A 20,144-nucleotide genomic window follows, 5' to 3' on the forward strand; every position below is an offset into this window, starting at 1 on the left:
CTCCACCCATCGCGCTCAAAGATAAAACCTGGGCTCGTCCCACCCAGACAGTGGTGTCATCAGTCTGCATTTGTTTTTTTAATCTCCTATTTAAATTAAACCCGCCTTTACAGTTTAAACGGAAGGAATGCACTAAATTCCTTTTCGGGATCGTATTTATAGTGTCACTGCTAGCACATATACAGAGTATAATGACATTTTTGTAATTTTACACTATTTTTACGGAATAGTAGTCCATCTTTAAAACAGCCCACAAACCTTTCCGTTGAAAATAGCGAGGCCCTTTATTTCCAGCTGTGGTTTTATTGGTCACATATCCAGTACATAAACGCGTCATGTCAAAAATTATTTTATTGGGTATATACGAAATAAACCAGTTCAAGGTGACAGAACATCCATAAAAAACTGGCTTATATGAGTTATAATAAATATATGACTGTTAATACAGTAGAGTCTCGCTTATCCGACGTCCCACCGCAAAAAAAAAAAACAAAGAAACGCATCAATCGGCAACAAGAACTGCAAGTTGCGAGCGTAGTCTATTTTTTGTTAAGTTCATTTTTTCAGTGAAAATTTTCTGTTGTTTTGTTGTAAAACATGATTACAGTGGATTATGTGGCCAGTCCTCTCTCTCGTGTGTGCGTGTCTCTCTCCCGCTGCACAACCCGATTTACGCGCACATGCGCACAGACAACCAGAGCCGTGTGCGCATGCGCACGCACGCGCACGCCCCTGTCGGATCTGCGTTTTTCTTCGTGACACGAGTCCCCATCTGATTTATCTCGCGCACACGCTCTCTGCTTAATTAAAATTAATTTCACGACGCTGCCCGATTTGTTCTGCGCATGTTTAATGTTTCACGACACACGTCAGGTTTGAATTGTAGTTGTGAGTAATTTTTGTGTTGACGTTTATCTCCGTGTGTAAGTGGACGTCTTACTGGAAAAGATGACAACTTTTGAATTGTATAACGTCTTGGAAGAATATTTGTCGCATGAAAATTTTAACTCCATTCGAATGAAGAGGGAGCGAAATGAAATGCGATGTATGTCTGTGAACTTTATAATGGATACGTATAGCTTTTTGTAAGTACATCGTATTGATGAAAAAGGCAATTAGGATTTTCCTTTTTAGTTGCTATACGACATTCGTAATCTCGTGGTTTAAATGTGAAAGTCGCAGCATTTTCCGTATTTGGGTTAATGGGTGCATTTAATTTATTTCCTAACACCCTATTAAAATTTGGTGGCATTTCTTTTAACATTTATTCGCATTTTTCATCCTAAAGAGTGAACGGCATGCTAATACTTAAGCAAAACAATGTAATCGAGGTGTCGAATTAGGAATAGAAGTAGGAGAGCACGTCTGACACTCGACCGGTGTAAAGTGTGCCCTCCAAAGCCATCGGTATTTTTTATTATGTTGATATCAGATTGCATCATTTCAATAGTTTTTCCATAATAAAGTTAACAAATAAATAATAATGAAGGCTAAATTACATACAAGAGTAGCAACAGCTAAGTTATTACAAGAAAGCGAGATGCAGATAATAGCGTTACAAACTGTTAATGAAGCAGATCAGAATCTTACACGTTTTAATTATTTTAGTGTGTTTTCCGTTTTTAAAAGCTATTTCTAGCATATTAATGTCCATACAGAAAGATGTAACAGAGGGTCTAACGTTCTGAACTTTACACTTAAGAATATGAAATTTATGAAGGAAGGAAACCACAGTTACTCCATTTTCAAACATTTAGCCTTCAAAATTGTATACAGTATAAGAACAATACTTAAACAGTGAAATATTGGTTTGTCATTCAAGAAAGTAACAGAAGTAAATATTTATAAAACATTTTGGAATAGGAACAGAAGTAAAAGAAATGTGAGAGGGGATTTGTCTTCATTTGTACATAAACTACATTGTGGCGATATATTAATGTCATACTTATGAATTAATTTGTTAGCTGGGTACTGTTTATTCATAATTTTGAAATGGATTTCTTTAACTTTGTTTGGTAGAAAAAAGTCTATGGCAGAAAATAGGCAAATTTAAAATGTATATCCAAAACCATCAGAGAAGTGTGGTGTGCGTCTGATGTGGCACAATGACAGGCTGGGCACCTGCTGTTGTCATTTGTCATTAGCTTATCATTTAAGATGTTGGTTTAGGAGGAGTACACACACACAAACACATTTAACTGAATATAATGGAGAAGGCTTGCTCCTTAGAAATAACTTTTTTTATTTCTGCAGTTAGAAGTACAATGCCCCTTCATTGTATTTTTTTTCTTGACCCTACAGGATGCCTGGTGGTAACCAGCTTTCCAAGTGGCTGAACAGATGCCAGTGTACCCAAATTCTGAGACACAACTGGATGTCCTTTTCTTCTACTTTTTAAGATTTCCAATTCGAGATGATGTGCAGTTCATGTTAGATTTGCAATTTCTACAGGTAAGACTACTGAGGCTTTCAGTTTCAGAAGTAATTTGTGCACAATTCCCGCAAAGCCTCCCCATATTTATTACTTGATCTGTAATATTTTGCTGCCTTGAATACTGACCTCTATGTCTGCTCACTCTGGCCAGTAACTAGTACAGGCTTTTTATTTTAGACAGGAAAGCCCCAGAGTGTGAATCCTCACAAACACAGAGACTGAGGAGCAGCAGTCACTAAACAGGGATGTTGTTCCGTTTGCAAAATAACATTTATTTTCTTAAATTACTGTGCTTTTGTTGCTGGATTTTGAAAGAGCTGACACTTAATTTTAACTTAAAACAAAACTAAGGCAGGAGAGAAAAACAAAGATGTTTTCATGTAAGTAATGACACCTGAGCACATCACATTAGAAGTTCAGATATACAGAGATTGTAACTCAACATCTACTGTATGTGTAATGTAAAAGGAAAAAAATGTTGCTACATATAATGACAGTTAAGTTGGGGTTCTTTCAACTTCCAATAAAAAAACCACAGTAATTTAAAAAAAAAATATATATATTAGTCAGACTTTTTACTCTAAGCAGAACTTTATCTATTGTGATGGTAATAATTGATCTACAGGTGAACCAAGAAAGGAGGCAGAACAAGAAGTAAGAGTACACTTTATTAATGTTTGAACTCCGTGAGTGAACATCGTGTATTTACTGTGTTTATGTTTTTAACAGTTACAGTGAAGTAGAAGAGTCCAGTCGTGTTATGGGGCAGCAGTTAAACAAGAAGGAAGGAGAGATGTGTGCCATGTTGAAGTAGCAGCTGCCCCTCTGACCGGCACTTCTAGAATCCTCCATCTAAACCTCTGCTCTGATCTGCTGTGCCTTTGCCAAGTGATCACGAGGTATTGGCCTTTTTTTTTTTTTCTTCTGAAAACTGTCTTGGTCTCATTACACTGGCTGCCTGTCTCACATAGAATTGATTTCAAGGTTCTATTAAATACTAGGGGGCTCCGCCCCCTGCTCGCTTCGCTCGCCAACCCCTGGTGTTGGGAATGACAAAGAGCGTGATGTATGAATGAGATATAGAATAATGTGACGGTGTAGATGATGCAAATAGAAAGCAAACAATAAAGTGTGTGGCACAGTGTAAAGGTTTATTTGAAAATGTCTTTGTACACGCCGTTTAAGTGTAAAAGGTAATTCCAGCTCAGAACTTGTAAGGTCATTTAAGATGGTTATTGTTGTGATCAGAGTCAAGTTTGTCAGAGCTTAGAAAGAGTTGTGTCTCTCCAGGAAGTAATGGAATGACTTGAGTATTAATGTTTTCCACATTAATATTTTTTGGACATAATATAGTGCGTTGTGTTAAAAGGGGCATTTGGTCTAATGAGATTGCTGTTCCAAATGTCTCTGTAACTAAGTCGTCGCAGATAAAGGCTTGAGGAATTGTAATAATATGTGGCTGAAGTCCATCTGTATTGGTGAGTGCACCATCTCTCAGTTGTAATAAGCAATTGTTATGATCTGGTTCTGGACATCGCATCTTTTTTACTAACTGTATCTTTTGAAAGCAATGCCAATTGTCTGCGTATTTTAAGGTGCACTGAACAATAGCTGAGTGCATGGCATCTGGAAGAATAGCTAATCACTGTCTAAAATCTCCTCCTCATAAAAGTACCTTTCCTCCAAATCGAATATTATTATTCATAAACGTTTGTAGAAGTTTATGAATGGTGTTGAGTAAGTGACTTCATGTCATTGAACATTCATCAATAAACAACATTTTTTCAAGACGGATGTCACGTACAGTGCCACCGTTAATGTTCATAGTGGATACCGATTTGTAGGATCTAATGCAGTTGATAAAGATTTCACTTTCAGGTACATCGTCAGTTAGAAGCTTCTGTAGATATTCAGTATATGAATGTAAAGAAGGCAGTCTAATTTGACCCTTTTGACAACAACGTGTAAATGTATTACTTGTATTGCCAGTTGTTTCTTCAGGGAAGTGAACTGAATGACAATGATTGCAAATGACATTCATTAATCCGAATGAATTTTCCTGGTGTATGTTTTCCTTGTGCCGTTTGAGAGGCGCGTTGTTGCATGTGTAGTATTTGGGACGTGTTGATTTGGAGCTGTAATCGATTTGCCTGTGCTGTGTGAGAAGCCCGTTGTAGCCTTCGCTGCCATTAACGTATGTCTGAGACGGGAGGTGTTTCGTTTTGAATCCGTGCCTGTTGCGATGCAGCACTTTGATTGATAGATTGCGTCATGTGGATCTAGGATGTAGATTTGTGCATATTTGCGTTGTTGATTTGTTTCAGGGTGCACTGTTCCAATGCGATGCAGTATTTGTGCACATATGCGAAAGCAGTATGGGCCATTGCCTTTTGGTGGCCTGATATTTACTCCGGTATATGGAAAAGCAAATGAACTATTGTAGGATCTAATGCAGTTCATAAAGTTTTTACTTTTAGGTACATCGTTAGTTAGAAGCTTTAGTTGAGCTTTGCGTTTTTGGAGTCGAGACATTTTTTCTTTTAGAAATATGGATAAGTAATAAGGAGTATTGCACTCACTGTTAATATGGAGCCTTTTCTGCAGTTGAACGGTTAATAGTGCCTTATTGTAAGGAGATCCACCAATGCTGACACCTATGCTGTCTAGTGTGAAGGTGTTGACGTTCACTTTAGAATATGTGGCTTTGGGTGTCACTTCTTATGGATGTGTGTGTGTGTGGGGGGGGGGGGGGGGGGGGGGTGAGGATTGTTGTTGCGCGAGCGTCTTCTTTCTTTTTGTGTTCCTGTGTCTTGTTTGAATCCCCCTCTTTGTGTGTGTCCCGTCCGGTGCCTGTGGGGGGGGGGGGGGGGGGTCGGTGCTTTGCTGTTGTGCGCGGGCCTCTTTTTTTTTTTTTTTTTTTTTATGTCTAGTTTCGTGTGCAATGTGTTTCGTGCTTTGCTTGCGTTTGAATACTTTTTTATGTGCCTTTTCCTTTTTTCGTTGCTCTTTGCGCCTCATTTCTCCATTTTTCCTGTGCTCACTCCTTTTTTCTGTGGTCTTGTCCGCCTCTCTCGCCCTCTTTTGTCCGTCTTTCTCGGCTCCTCAGCCGACTCTCGCGGACTGTTTTTAGCGCCTGCGCAGTACGTCTTTTTGCAGCTACGGCCCATTGCCGGATGTGCCTGCGTCCATCATCCGGTTTAGCATTCTCGGTTAGTAATATGGATATTAGAAGGCTTTGAGTATTTTAGACCCTGCCTGTATTTTGAAGTGTCTGCTCCCAGCATTTCTTTTCTGAAATGTTGCTTTGCTTTTTATTCCAAGATCAACCATAAAAACTGGCAACTTTCTGTACTTATGCAACAAAATCTGGAATGCTTTGCCAATAGAAAAGTGCCAGGCTACAAATGTCAAGCATTTCAAAAAACTTCAACAAGCTCACTTTTCTAATTTGGCTTTTTCTTAATTACTTGCATTGTTTGTAATAGATTAGAAATGGTACTGTGTACTGGGCACTAATGCATGCTGTTTTTTTCCAGTTTATTGCAATGGTGCCCCCCAGCGTCTCCACCGTCTGTTACATCAACTCCAACTGCCTGTGATAGAAGAAAAGTTCACAAGACGTCCTAAAATGGAATTGTGATTGGAGTGAGATGGCCACAATTATGTATGCTGGGATGTGCAGAAGGGGCTGTGTGGGCTTTGGCTTGGGACCCCCAGAAATTTATTATCTCCAGTATCCTTGAAGGCTACAAGTTTGTCTTTGTCCCCGACCATTTTACCAGGCAGTGTATTTATTACAAAGGACAAGGACCCCTCCATTTGCTTCTTATTTACTTTTATAATGCCTTCAATTTTGTTTGTAACTGTATATTTTTGTAGAGCAATTTGAGCAACACTTGTAAGCAAAAGTGATATAGAAATATTATTAGTGAACAAATGTTAAGGGACAGATCAGGAAAAATATCAGTTTAAATAGAACACATTTTTTATGGAGTATTGCTGGATAACAACTCTTTGACTCTGAGTAGCATCTTGTTCATAAAGTTAAAATAGCATTTTTCCTTTTTTGACAAATTTAATGATTCACTTTTACTTCGTTAAAAGTGTTTAAATAATTAGGTAAAAATATTTATGTAAATATATTTGTTCTCCTTCCCTAATAATTTAACACCTCTCCTTGTTGGCCATTTTCATTGTAGTTGTGTTCTAGTTAAATGCATTTACCATTTATACATCTTTATGATTGCTGAATTTTCTACTCATAATATTTATACAGTATATATACATATAAATATCGGTGTGTTTATAATTTTTTTTTTAGAAACATTGTTCACAGATCTTTCACTTTTATTTTTAAATATACAATTTATTTCTTCAATAAAAAAATTATTAATAAGTGTATTGTATTTCCTTTTTTTAAAGTTATAAAAATGAACTGGCTCTGTATCAATATGGGTGAATAAAACCATTGACATGAGACAAGTCTGCACACAAACAGCGGTGTGTTATGTTGATTAAACTTGTAAGAATGAATATCACTGCCCTCTGTCCACATGGTGTTCATCATAAACTGAACTATTTCATGCTGTTTAAATTCTACTCAGTAGAGAATATTTAATTTTACAGCTGTTAAATTCAGTTTAGTTTTATTATATTAATAGGTAAGTTGGTTTCTCAGTGGGTTTTACAGAGACGCCTTGAAATAACATCAAAACACATCACTAAGAACAAACGTATTACAAATATGAACTATAGCAGCTGTAAAAAAGTTGATCAAATAGATTGATTCAAGTGATAACAGCTCACTTCTTTAATTTAAGTCTGTGGATATAAAGTTAAACAGATTAATACCATTGGAATAAATGAGGATTTGAACCAGTGCCTTTATGCTCTTCATTTCCTCAGCATCTGAACTGATTGCACAACTGAGAACGAATTATAGAATTTTTAACAGTTGACAGTAACAGCACTAAGGACAGGGACAGTCAACACAATGCTATGCAACACAGTGTTAATTCTTTTCTTTTTTTGAAATTGGACCATATATTTCTATAAAACTGGTTGGATACATTCTGTTTTGTAAACCTGATGCCTTAAGACAAATGGCAATTTTATTAATAATTATGTCTAAAGATATTTTTAAACAATTTGTATATAAGAGGAAAATTGCAACAATAGATCAAAACGGAAACGAAACTTTATATGATTTATTACGAGAGTGGGAAAATAAAAACACTACATACTTTATATAACATATATATATATATATAGTACCTGCCAAATAATACAAAGAGTACACAGCATGTGTTTCGCCCTAATTGGGGCTCATTAGGTGTGCACACCTAAGTTTCCTCTTACGACGATCGAACCTTGGACATCAACGTTACGCTACGCCACAAAGGCTGCTTCATTTATTCATTTATTTTGCAGGATGAATATTTTCATTATGGTCAACTGATGTGGAACTAAAATGAATAAACCGTAATGTCAAGTTGTACTGCATGCACAGTTCCGATCGGGCCGTGCTGTAAAGTGGATTTTTTTGTTTTTAATGTTTTTTTCATTAAGCGCATGCAGTGTGTGTCACTACCTGGTCCCCGTTGCTGGCCCGATCCGTGTGCGTATTGAAAGGCTACATCATTGCACACTTTACGGTGCTGCCCAATCTGTTTAACGCATGCGTGAACACGTTACGGCATGTTAGGCTTTCAATACACCTGTGCGCTCAAATCGGGTAGGCGCGCAGATCGGGTAATGACAAGGCTGAAAACGTGCGGAAATCATCGGCGCGCACAAACCAAAAGGGAAACTTAGCTTGTTGGTATACTTAGTGTGTGGTTGTGAACAGAGGCAAAAGTTTGGCGAACATTTTGGTCGTAACCCGATTTGTACGTGTTCAGAGACGTTTGTGAACCAAGGTTCCACTGGATTTGGTTTGTAATGTGTAAAATTATAACATAGTTTGACGTTTAATGGGCTTTTTCTTAACATCTCCTATTATCCGACATTTTTGCTTATCCGACGTTCTGCTGGCCCGTTTATGTCAGATAAGCGAGACTCTACTGTATCTTAGAATTTCGGTGTTACCACATACTGTAAAATATGTTCTATATACTTTAAAGATCCGTTACATTTTTCTATGAAATTGCATAGAATTAGAAGAAGATAAATATTGTGATACATCATTTGTACTAAGTAGAATTAGTAACAATAGTTGAATTGTAACTTGTCAGATAACTGCAGTTCTTTTTATTGCATGGTAGTGCGCTCTTTTTAAAGTAGTATAATTGTCGTGATTGCTTATTATTCCATTTACAAGGAAAAATAAACTAAATTAAAACATACGTGGATCCCCAAATGAACCTATTATGCCCATGCTCAGGGGCTTAAAGATGAAGAAGGCCCTCAGGAAAATAAAATCAACTGAGGCCCAGAAACTGAACCCATAAAGGGTCTGTTTTTGGGTAATATTACCAACCTTGTCTTTTAGGGCCATTGTGAACTCTGGGCACCCAGGACCATACATGGGTTTCTCCCCATTTATAATGACACTAGCTGTGCTCATTTCTAATTCTGTCCATGCTTGTCACACCCAATGCATATCTTTAACTCTGCCACCTCCAGCTCTGTCTCCTGCTTTCTGGTCGGTGCCACCGTCTCCAATCAATATAAAATAGCTGGTCTCACTATCGTCCTGTAGACCTTCCCTTTCACTCTTGCTGATACCCGTCTGTCACAAATCACTCCTGACACTCTTCTCCACCCACTCCACCCTGCCTGCACTCTCTTTTTCACCTCTCTTCCACAATCCCCGTTACTCTGTACTGTTGATCCCAGGTATTTAAACTCTTCCACCTTCGCCAACTCTACTCCCTGCATCCTCACCATTCCACTGACCTCCCTCTCATTTACACACATATATTCGGTCTTTTTCCTACTGACCTTCATTCCTCTCCTTTCTAGAGCACATCTCCACCTCTCAAGGGTATCATCAACCAGTTCCGGTGGGCCTATTCTCACTACAGATCACAGTGTCATCCTGAAACATCATAGTCCAAGGGGACTCCTGCCTAATCACATCTGTCAACCTGTCCATCACCATTGCAAATATGAAAGAGTTCTGAACCAATCCCTGATGTAAGCCCACCTCCACCTTGAATGCGTCTGTCAAACCTACAGCAGACCTCACCACTGTCACACTTCCCTCGTACATATCCTGTACCACTCTTACATACTTCTCTGCCACTCCCGACTTATTACAATTATACAATACCACAATTCCTCTCTAGGCATCCTGTCATATGCTTTCTCCAGGTCCACAAAGATGCAATGCAACTCCTTGTGGCCTTCTCTATACATCTCCATCAACACCTTCAAAGCAAACACTGCATCTGTGATGCTCTTTCCTGACATGAAACCACACTGCTGCTCACTAATCATCACCTCCCTACTTAACCGAGCTTCCAATACTCTTTCCCATAACTTCATGCTCTGGCTGATCAAATTTATCCCTCTGTGGTTACTACAGTTCTGCATATCACCATTATTCTTAAAAACTGTTACCAGTACACTTGTTCTCCACCCCTCAGGCATCCTCTCATTTTCTAAGGTTGCATTAAACAATCTGATTAAAACCTCCACTGCCATCTCTCCTAAACACCTCCATGCTTCCACAGGTATGTCGTCTGGACCAGCGGCCTTTCCATTCTTCATCCTCTTCATACCTCTCCTTACTTCCTCCTTGCTAATCAGTTGTACTTCCTGATTCACTATCTCCACATCATCCAACCTTCTCTCTGAGAGGTTGATGAATGAAGAGAATGACAATGTACTCTTTCCATCTGCTCTACACACATTCCTTGCTTGTGAGTATGTTTCCATCTTTATCCTTTATCACCCTAACCTGCTGCTCATCTTTCCCAGCTCGGTCCCTCTGTCTAGCCCAGTGGTCCTTTTCTCCCTGCTTAGTGTCCAACCTCTCATATAACTCATCATACACCTTTTCTTTAGCCTTCAGCACCTCTCTCTTCACCTTATGCCTCATCTCCTTATACTCCTGACTTCTCTCTGCATATCTCTGACCATCCCACTTCTTCTACGCCAACTTCTCCCTCTATATACTCTCCTGTGCTTCCTCATTTCACCACCAGGTTTCCTTTTCCTCCTCTGTCCAGATGTCAGGCCAAGCACTCTTCTTGCTTTCGCCCTTACTACATCTGCTGTATGGTAACTCTTCACTGCCACCCAGTGCCTGTCTTACCTCCTCCCTGAACTTTGCAGTCTTCCTTTTTCAACTTCAATCATTTGATCCTTGGCTCTGCCCTCAATCTCCTCCTCTTCTTGATCTCCAATATCATCCTACAGACCACCATCCTATGCTGCCTAACTATGCTTTCCCTTCCAATAACTTTGCAATCTACTATCTCCTTTAGACTGACTCTACAATCTACAAACTTTAGACTGACCTCTACCTGTGTGTCTCTTCCTCCACTGTTGTATGTTATCCTGTGTTCCTCCCTTTTCTTAATATACATATTCACCACAGCCATGCCCATCCTTTTCACAAAATCCACTACCCACTGATCATCTGCATTCCTCTCCTTGACACCATACCTACTCATCACCTCCTCATCTTCTCTGTACCCTTCACCAACAAGACCATTGAAATCTGCTCCAATCATGACTCTCTCTACCTTGGGCACACTCTCCACACTTCATCCAACTTACTCCAGAAATCATCTTTCTCATCTATTACACACCCATCTTGTGAGGTATATGCACTAACAACATTCATCATCACACCTTCAGTTTACAGCTTCAGAATTATCACTCTGTCCAACACTCTTTTCATCTCCAAAGCAATCTTGACATAGTTCTCATTAGACATAGACATATTTCTCATCAAACCTGATCAAGTTAAAACCTCATTAGGGATCCTGGAATTCTTAATGGAATATGGTCTACAGTCTGCTGTTCCCAGCATTTACATACCTGCCACCCATCAACATGTGTGAGGTGGAGCAATCACTTTCCCTTTTGACAGGATAAAAAATGAACTGTGGACAAAGATAACATAAAAATGTTTGAAGCTGCCCTCTTGATGGCCATTGAGAGTGAACTGAATGATAACTTGGGTTTTGATGAAACTGTTAATGAATTTGCCAGGAGAGAAGCAAGACAAAGCCCTTGTAAGGCAGCAGAACTGATTTATCAATTATTATTGCATATTTCTTCTCTAGTTGTGTTTTCTACTGTATTTAGATCTGGTGATAGGCATTAACTATTACTAGTTAGTTAATTTAAAGTGTTAAACGGAGATATTGTAAATGGCTATACTGTCACTTTATCATGTGCAGCTCTAACCAACTCGGCTTTAGTGAGGACAGTCTCAGTTCGAGCAAACTAGTGACTTTAGTAATCACTTTTTAGGACAGAAGGCAACCATATGATGATCACATTCCGGTTTCTGTTCTTGCAAGGCATGTTATCAAGGATTTTACTGTATCTGTGCTTTAACATTGAATGCAAAATATGCTATTCTGCTTTGCTTAGTCAGGTCTTCATGTAAAGCATGCTATACAAACACAAAATATTGTGTGAGCTCTCTGTGCAGCTAATATACAGTTAGGTCCATAAATATTTGGACAGAGACAACTTTTTTCTAATTTTGGTTCTGTACATTACCACAATGAATTTTAAATGAAACAACTCAGATGCAGTTGGAGTGCAGACTTTCAGCTTTAATTCAGTGGGGTGAACAAAACGATTACATAAAAATGTGAGGCAACTAAAGCATTTTTTTAACACAATCCCTTCATTTCAGGGGCTCAAAAGTAATTGGACAATTGACTCAAAGGCTATTTCATGGGCAGGTGTGGGCAAGTCCGTCGTTATGTCATTATCAACTAAGCAGTTAAAAGGCCTGGAGTTGATTTGAGGTGTGGTGCTTGCATGTGGAAGATTTTGCTGTGAACAGACAACATTCGGCCAAAGGAGCTCTCCATGCAGGTGAAAGAAGCCATCCTTAAGCTGCGAAAACAGAAAGAACCCATCCGAGAAATTGCTACACTATTACGAGTGGCAAAATCTACAGTTTAGTACATCCCGAGAAAGAAAGCAAGCACTGGTGAACTCAGCAACGCAAAAAGACCTGGATGTCCACGGAAGACAACAGTGGTGGATGATCGCAGAATCATTTCCATGGTGAAGAGAAACCCCTTCACAACAGCCAACCAAGTGAACAACACTCTCCAGGGGGTAGGCGTATCGATATCCAATTCTACCATAAAGAGAAGACTGCATGAAAGTAAATACAGAGGGTGCACTGCAAGGTGCAAGCCACTCATAAGCCTCAAGAATAGAAAGGCTAGATTGGACTTTGCTAAAGAACATCTGAAAAAGCCAGCACAGTTCTGGAAAAACATTCTTTGGACAGATGAAACCAAGATCAACCTCTACCAGAATGATGGCAAGAAAAAAGTATGGAGAAGGCATGGAACAGCTCATTATCCAAAGCATACCACATCATCTGTAAAACACGGTGGAGGCAGTGTGATGGCTTGGGCGTGCATGGCTGCCAGTGGCACTGGGACACTAGTGTTTATTGATGATGTGACACAGGACAGAAGCAGCCAAATGAATTCTGAGGTGTTCAGAGACATACTGTCTGCTCAAATCCAGCTAAATGCAGCTGGGCGGCGTTTCATGATACAGATGGACAATGACCCAAAACATACAGCCAAAGCAACCCAGGAGTTTATTAAACCAAAGAAGTGGAAAATTCTTGAATGGCCAAGTCAGTCACCTGATCTTAACCCAATTGAGCAGGCATTTCACTTGTTGAAGACTAAACTTCAGACAGAAAGGCCCACAAACAAACAGCAACTGAAAGCCGCTGCTGTAAAGGCCTGGCAGATCATTAAAAAGGAGGAAACCCAACATCTGGTGATGTCCATGAGTTCAAGACTTCAGGCTGTCATTGCCAGCAAAGGGTTTTCAACCAAGTATTAGAAATGAACATTTTATTTCCAATTATTTAATTTGTCCAATTACTTTTGAGCCCCTGAAATGAAGGGATTGTGTTAAAAAAATGCTTTAGTTGCCTCACATTTTTATGCAATCATTTTGTTCACCCCACTGAATTAAAGCTGAAAGTCTGCACTTCAACTGCATCTGAGTTGTTTCATTTAAAATTCATTGTGGTAATGTACAGAACCAAAATTAGAAAAAAGTTGTCTCTGACCAAAAATTTATGGACCTAACTGTAATGGTAAAGTTTTTACATTAGTTTTGATTTCCTATAAATACAAGTAAGCATCAGCATTTGGCTGAAAATCACTATTATGAAGTGTGCCTGTACGGTGGTTCTGGCTGGAGTTGGGGGTGAGGGGAACAGGTCTTTATGGACTTAGGATCTGTCCTAGGATAGATAGATAGATAGATAGATAGATAGATAGATAGATAGATAGATAGATAGATAGATAGATAGATAGATAGATAGATAGATAGATAGATAGATAGGTACGAGAGTGTAACATTGAGAGGTCACAGATTGGCATCCCATCCATAGTTCCTCCCTTTGGTCCCATAAATGCTCTAACTCCTTGTTACATAAGAGAATAAGTGTTAACAAAATAAAGAGATGGACAGTCCATTCATTTTCATTCAAATTGGTTCATTCCGATTTTTTGTCTCATGGGACCAGGGGCATAGTCAGGAATAGATTTTAGGGTGGGTCCATGTAAAAATGGATGTTCTAGTGGTTATTAGAATATAAAGGGCACTTTTTAAAAAAAAAAACAAAAAAACAAATACATGTATTCATACTGTGGTACCTTCACATAACTGAATTATTATAAGACCATGCAAAAGCTGAGCAAAAATTTTCACTGTAATCAAATGTTGTTGTGTCAGGGTGGACACACACACAAACCCTACCTGTCCTGTAAAAGCTTTATGTCAAACACAGGTGTCAGGGCTTTAGATTGAACTGGTCAATTACTTCGTCACGATCAGATTTTTAGCAAGATCGGGTTCAAATGATTTCATAGTCAAATTGCTGAGACGAACTGATGATACTGATGATCTCAAACATGTCTTGATCCGATTTACGGATTAAAAAACTCTGTCAACAGTGCAAGTTGTACTTCGAAACCGAAGGGAAGATAAAATAATGAATACCCAATCAATTACAAAATTGAAATTTTGAAATTTCATATACAATGAACTGATTGGCTGGGCCTATGGCCAGTCAGAGGGGATTCTTCCCTACACCACTACAGGGGACTAAATCTAAAGATTTAAAAATGGCCGCATTAAAAAGTAACTTTTTTAAAAAAAGAATTGAAGATATAAAATAATCCTCACATATTAGGTATATGCAGAAATGAGAAAGGACAAAAACGTATTATTTAGAAGTATTCTTTTAATTTGTCACTAATTCCACTGTTTTGTTGGACCGGTTCGCTGTCACAGTTTGCTGAGCTAAAACCCAGAAGTTAATCGATGATTTTGCATACACCAGCATTTACTAAATAAAACTTTAAGCAGAGCTCTGTAATCATTGATTATATATCCGATTCTGTAAATAGTTTAATAAACGGTCAATGCCTGCCACGGGATGATGCAAGACCCTTTTTCAGAGTAACCGATTGGTGAATGTTAATCAGTGTACCGTATTTGCGGACACACCTATACTCAACAAAACTTACTTATATGATATAACTGGTCACAATAATCAAACTGATTCCTAATGTCTAAAGTTGCAACTAAAAGGACACTTTCTGGCTCACATGATGAGTAAACCCGAGTCATTTGCGATAGATGCGGTGAAACAGTGTATTAAATAAGCTAAATAAATAAACCCTTATTTTTGGTGCCATCGCAGTTTTTTAAGATATAGATCATGGTTTGGGCAGTAAGGTAACTTACAGATTCAGAGGTAGACCTTCAGTTATAATTTTAACAATCTGATAGAAATGCACAGTGGGTAGAGTTTCGTATCTACTGGACAGCACGAATCCCCAGGGCCCCGTGGTGTTTTCACGTTCTTCCCAACTTTCTCCAGGAGCTTCGCCCAAATACATTTGTGGAGGGGTGGAAGTCGAATAGATAACGTAAACCTGGTTTGCCGTCGGTAAATATGTCTGCTTTTGTGAGTGGGTGTGTGAATGTGCCCATTCTCCTTGAAGCTTTTTTATTGTACTTTGCGGATTAAAAAAATGGATGGAATGGAAGTGCTTGTTGTTCATGCATTAAAATAAAATAAAACACAAAAAAATGAAATTAGATATATTTCATCATTTGACTTTAAATCAAGCCAGACTATCCATTTTTGAATCCAATTTAATTGTTTATTTATATTATAAAAGAAAATCTTGAGAGGAGACGAGACTATTGCCAAGAGATTTTTTCAAGTCCCGCCCTCCTCTCAACCAACGGCCCTCGCCCACAGTTCTCTCACCTCTCATTGGTGTGAATGCTTTTGTCAGACACAGTTCCTGCGCTCTCCGCTCATATAAATTTATACATTTTCCTCACTTTACATTCCCAATAAAAAAAGACTTATTATGTCAATAGAAGAAATGAGTACACGAGCAATCCTAGCACAGAGAAACAATGAAGTCAAACGAATTAACGCGAAAATTGTCGTTTGGTTACACGGCAAATTAGTTAAATGCGTATCAATAGACTATGCTGAAACAGTTGGTGGTGATTGTGCCGAACATGTAAACTTTCAATATCCTGTAGAATATCTACAGCCATTAACACTGTCCAGTTTTCCACTGTTGAAAGAAGGATGTATCGTGAAGTTATTGCATAGTTTATGTATGAGTGATGGGCTATGCAATAGGACAAGATCAATTGTATTCAAAATTGGTCGAACAATTCTGACATGTAAAATTTTAACAGGCAACAAGAAAGGTAATGTAGTACATCTTCAGGGGATAACATTAGACACAAAAGGAGATCTTGATACTGTATGTCATTCGTATTATAACGTTTACAGTTTCATGTTAGAATAGCTTTTGCTATGACAATTAACAAATCACAGGGACAAACATTCGAAAAAATTGGTTTATTTATTAGAAAGAAAAATGATATTCACTCACGGCCAGTTATGCATTGCGTCGTCACGATGTAAATCCAAACACAGAATCAAAATTCAAAGAGAATATTGATGAGTTGTCAAGTTTTACACTAAAAGTGTACGTTTGAAAAGTATTTGCGTGTTAATTCAAAGCCAAACAAAACAAAAACGTATAATGCAATGAATACTTCTAATGCAACATGAAACTTAATTTTCTTTCAATTTATTACATTTTACTATTTTTCACTATGGTTAATTACTCGCTGCAGTGTAAAATAGTTAGGTATATTATGCATATGTAACAATTCCCATGAAAATAACAATCTGTTCAAATTCTACATCCTCTTCCCCGTACGTGAGCGGCAGAGCCACGAAGTGGGTAGCATGTAGCACCTGCATGGGGGTTTGCAAGCGAAGCGAGCAGGGGGCAGAGCGCCCAGTATATATATTCATTATAATTTTAACAGAAATGGTATTCAATAAGCGGGGAAGTCCGAGTCCATCTAGTACCTGTTCTGAATACAACGGTTACTAAAGCAACCTGGGAACGGTAGTCTTTTAACATATAAAGGAAATCATTGCGGCTTAAAACATGATGTCAGAGGCACATGCCTATTGTAATGCACTTTTTACTTAACTACTAGCAATGGTTCCGGAAAGTAATGTGAAAAAATTGGGCTAAACAGTTTCATGTTCAAAGTTAAGCTAAAATTTGTTGTCACATGTCCGCAGTACTGCGTGTCTGACCATCTGGGTTGGAAAGACCCATTAACAACTATGTTTGGTGGACTCCCAGATGGGCTTAAAGTGGAGCAAGACAAGTTGATTATAATTGATTATACTGCACTGCTGGCACGTGGATTTATCATGATTAACTGGAACAATCCCAACCCGCCTTTTATAAGTAAGTGGGTAACTGGTGTTCTATTCTATTTTAAATTTGAAAAAAATACATTCTTGCTTAGTGGACCTGTTCCAAACTTAAAAAAAATATATAGCAAGATTTAATTAATATAATTTTTGAATAAGCATTTAAATTGAATGAAAAGGACATTTTCCCAACTTTTTTTCCTTCTTAGCTATTTTTGCCCGTGCTGTTGGCAGTCCTCACTACCCCTTGGGTGGCGGATGAATTCAATTTTGACAAGTTTTGACTCTTTTTGTTCCTGCTTTCTTTTTTTAACTTTCTAATATTTTTTCTTCTTTTTTTTAATAGTTTGACTGTGAAGTCATTTGATGTATATGATTGACTTGATTGTATGCAGTGTTATCTTCATCAAGTTAATTAAATAATAAAATAAAAAACAAAGAAAGAAAGATTGATGGAAGTTTAGGTACACAAGGACCATTTCTGTCTGATCCCTGCACGGTCATGCTCTTGGTTTATAATTCAGCTCAAAAAGCATATGGGAACACTGCTTGTTGTTCTTTTCATGCCACAGTTATTGGTCATTGTAATTCACCAACATTCAGCTCCGTTATTAAAAAGTGTGCCTGTATTTTAAGAAGCCATATACAAAATAAATTGGAATGAGTACACCACGGTTACTTTCACCCTATGAAGCTATAAAGATGTTTGCTAACTTAAATACATGTAAAGATGTTTCTTTTAACTGCAGAAGCCATAAACAGTGACATCTGAACACTTTGGAGGAAGCAAAGGAGAGAATGAAAACAAAACTGAGTGCCATTATAAACAATTCTACACATCTATCTATCTATCTATCTATCTATCTATCTATCTATCTATCTATCTATCTATCTATCTATCTATCTATCTATCTATCTATCTATCTATCTATCTATCTATCTAATATAATGCCTTTCATATCTATCTATCTATCTATCTATCTATCTATCTATCTATCTATCTATCTATCTATCTATCTATCTATCTATCTATCTATCTATCTATCTCATATAGTGCCTTTCATATCTATCTATCTATCTATCTATCTATCTATCTATCTATCTATCTATCTATCTATCTATCTATCTATCTATCTATCTATCTATCTATCTATCTATCTATCTATCTATCTATCTCTTATAGTGCCTTTCATATCTATCTATCTATCTATCTATCTATCTATCTATCTATCTATCTATCTATCTATCTATCTATCTATCTATCTATCTACAGTGCATCTGTAAAGTATTCACAGCACATCACTTTTTCCACATTTTGTTATGTTACAGCCTTATTCCAAAATGGATTAAATTCATTTTTTTCCTCAGAATTCTACACACAACACCCCATAATGACAACGTGAAAAAAAGTTTACTTGAGATTTTTGCAAATTTATTAAAAATAAAAAAATTGAGAAAGCACATGTACATAAGTATTCACAGCCTTTGCCATGAAGCTCAAAATTGAGCTCAGGTGCATCCTGTTTCCCCTGATCATCCTTGAGATGTTTCTGCAGCTTCATTGGAGTCCACCTGTGGTAAATTCAGTTGATTGGACACGATTTGGAAAGGCACACACCTGTCTATATAAGGTCCCACAGTTGACAGTTCATGTCAGAGCACAAACCAAGCATGAAGTCAAAGGAATTGTCTGTAGACCTCCGAGACAGGATTGTCTCGAGGCACAAATCTGGGTAAGGTTACAGAAAAATTTCTGCTGCTTTGAAGGTCCCAATGAGCACAGTGGCCTCCATCATCCGTAAGTGGAAGAAGTTCGAAACCACCAGGACTCTTCCTAGACCTGGCCGGCCATCTAAACTGAGCGATTGGGGGAGAAGGGCCTTAGTCAGGGAGGTGACCAAGAACCCGATGGTCACTCTGTCAGAGCTCCAGAGGTCCTCTGTGGAGAGAGGAGAACCTTCCAGAAGGACAACCATCTCTGCAGCAATCCACCAATCAGGCCTGTATGGTAGAGTGGCCAGACGGAAGCCACTCCTTAGTAAAAGGCACATGGCAGCCTGCCTGAAGTTTGCCAAAAGGCACCTGAAGGACTCTCAGACCATGAGAAAGAAAATTCTCTGGTCTGATGAGATTGAACTTTTTGGTGTGAATGCCAGGCGTCATGTTTGGACGAAACCAGGCACCATCCCTACAGTGAAGCATGGTGGTGGCAGCATCATGCTGTGGGGATGTTTTTCAGCGGCAGGGACTGGGAGACTAGTCAGGATAAAGGGAAAGATGACTGCAGCAATGTACAGAGACATCCTGGATGAAAACCTGCTCCAGAGCGCTCTTGACCTCAGACTGGGGTGACGGTTCATCTTTCAGCAGGACAACGACCCTAAGCACACAGCCAAGATATCAAAGGAGTGGCTTCAGGACAACTCTGTGAATGTCCTTGAGTGGCCCAGCCAGAGCCCAGACTTGAATCCGATTGAACATCTCTGGAGAGATCTTAAAATGGCTGTGCACCGACGCTTCCCATCCAACCTGATGGAGCTTGAGAGGTGCTGCAAAGAGGAATGGGCGAAACTGGCCAAGGATAGGTGTGCCAAGCTTGTGGCATCATATTCAACAAGACTTGAGGCTGTAATTTCTGCCAAAAGTGCATCGACAAAGTATTGAGCAAAGGCTGTGAATACTTATGTACATGGGATTTCTCAGTTCTTTTATTTTTAATAAATTTGCAAAAACCTCAAGTAAACTTTTTTC

At 38.5% G+C, this 20,144-nt stretch overlaps 1 long non-coding RNA gene across 4 annotated transcripts; it reads left to right on the forward strand.

Annotated features, from left to right (window-relative positions):
- The first annotated feature begins 800 nt into the window (after positions 1-800).
- Positions 801-6,419, forward strand: LOC114659480 (uncharacterized). Of its 4 annotated transcripts, none has more exons than XR_007936023.1 (4): positions 801-1,085; positions 2,302-2,451; positions 3,170-3,333; positions 5,971-6,419. It is a non-coding gene; the product is annotated as an uncharacterized LOC114659480 (long non-coding RNA). The 4 variants fall into 4 exon arrangements; XR_003717554.2 differs by having other exon boundaries at positions 805-1,085; positions 3,164-3,333; XR_007936022.1 differs by lacking the exon at positions 2,302-2,451 and having other exon boundaries at positions 840-1,085; positions 3,164-3,333.
- The last annotated feature ends 13,725 nt before the right edge of the window (positions 6,420-20,144 follow it).

Source organism: Erpetoichthys calabaricus, chromosome 10 (assembly GCF_900747795.2).
Source record: "Erpetoichthys calabaricus chromosome 10, fErpCal1.3, whole genome shotgun sequence".
Lineage (NCBI taxonomy): Eukaryota > Metazoa > Chordata > Cladistia > Polypteriformes > Polypteridae > Erpetoichthys > Erpetoichthys calabaricus.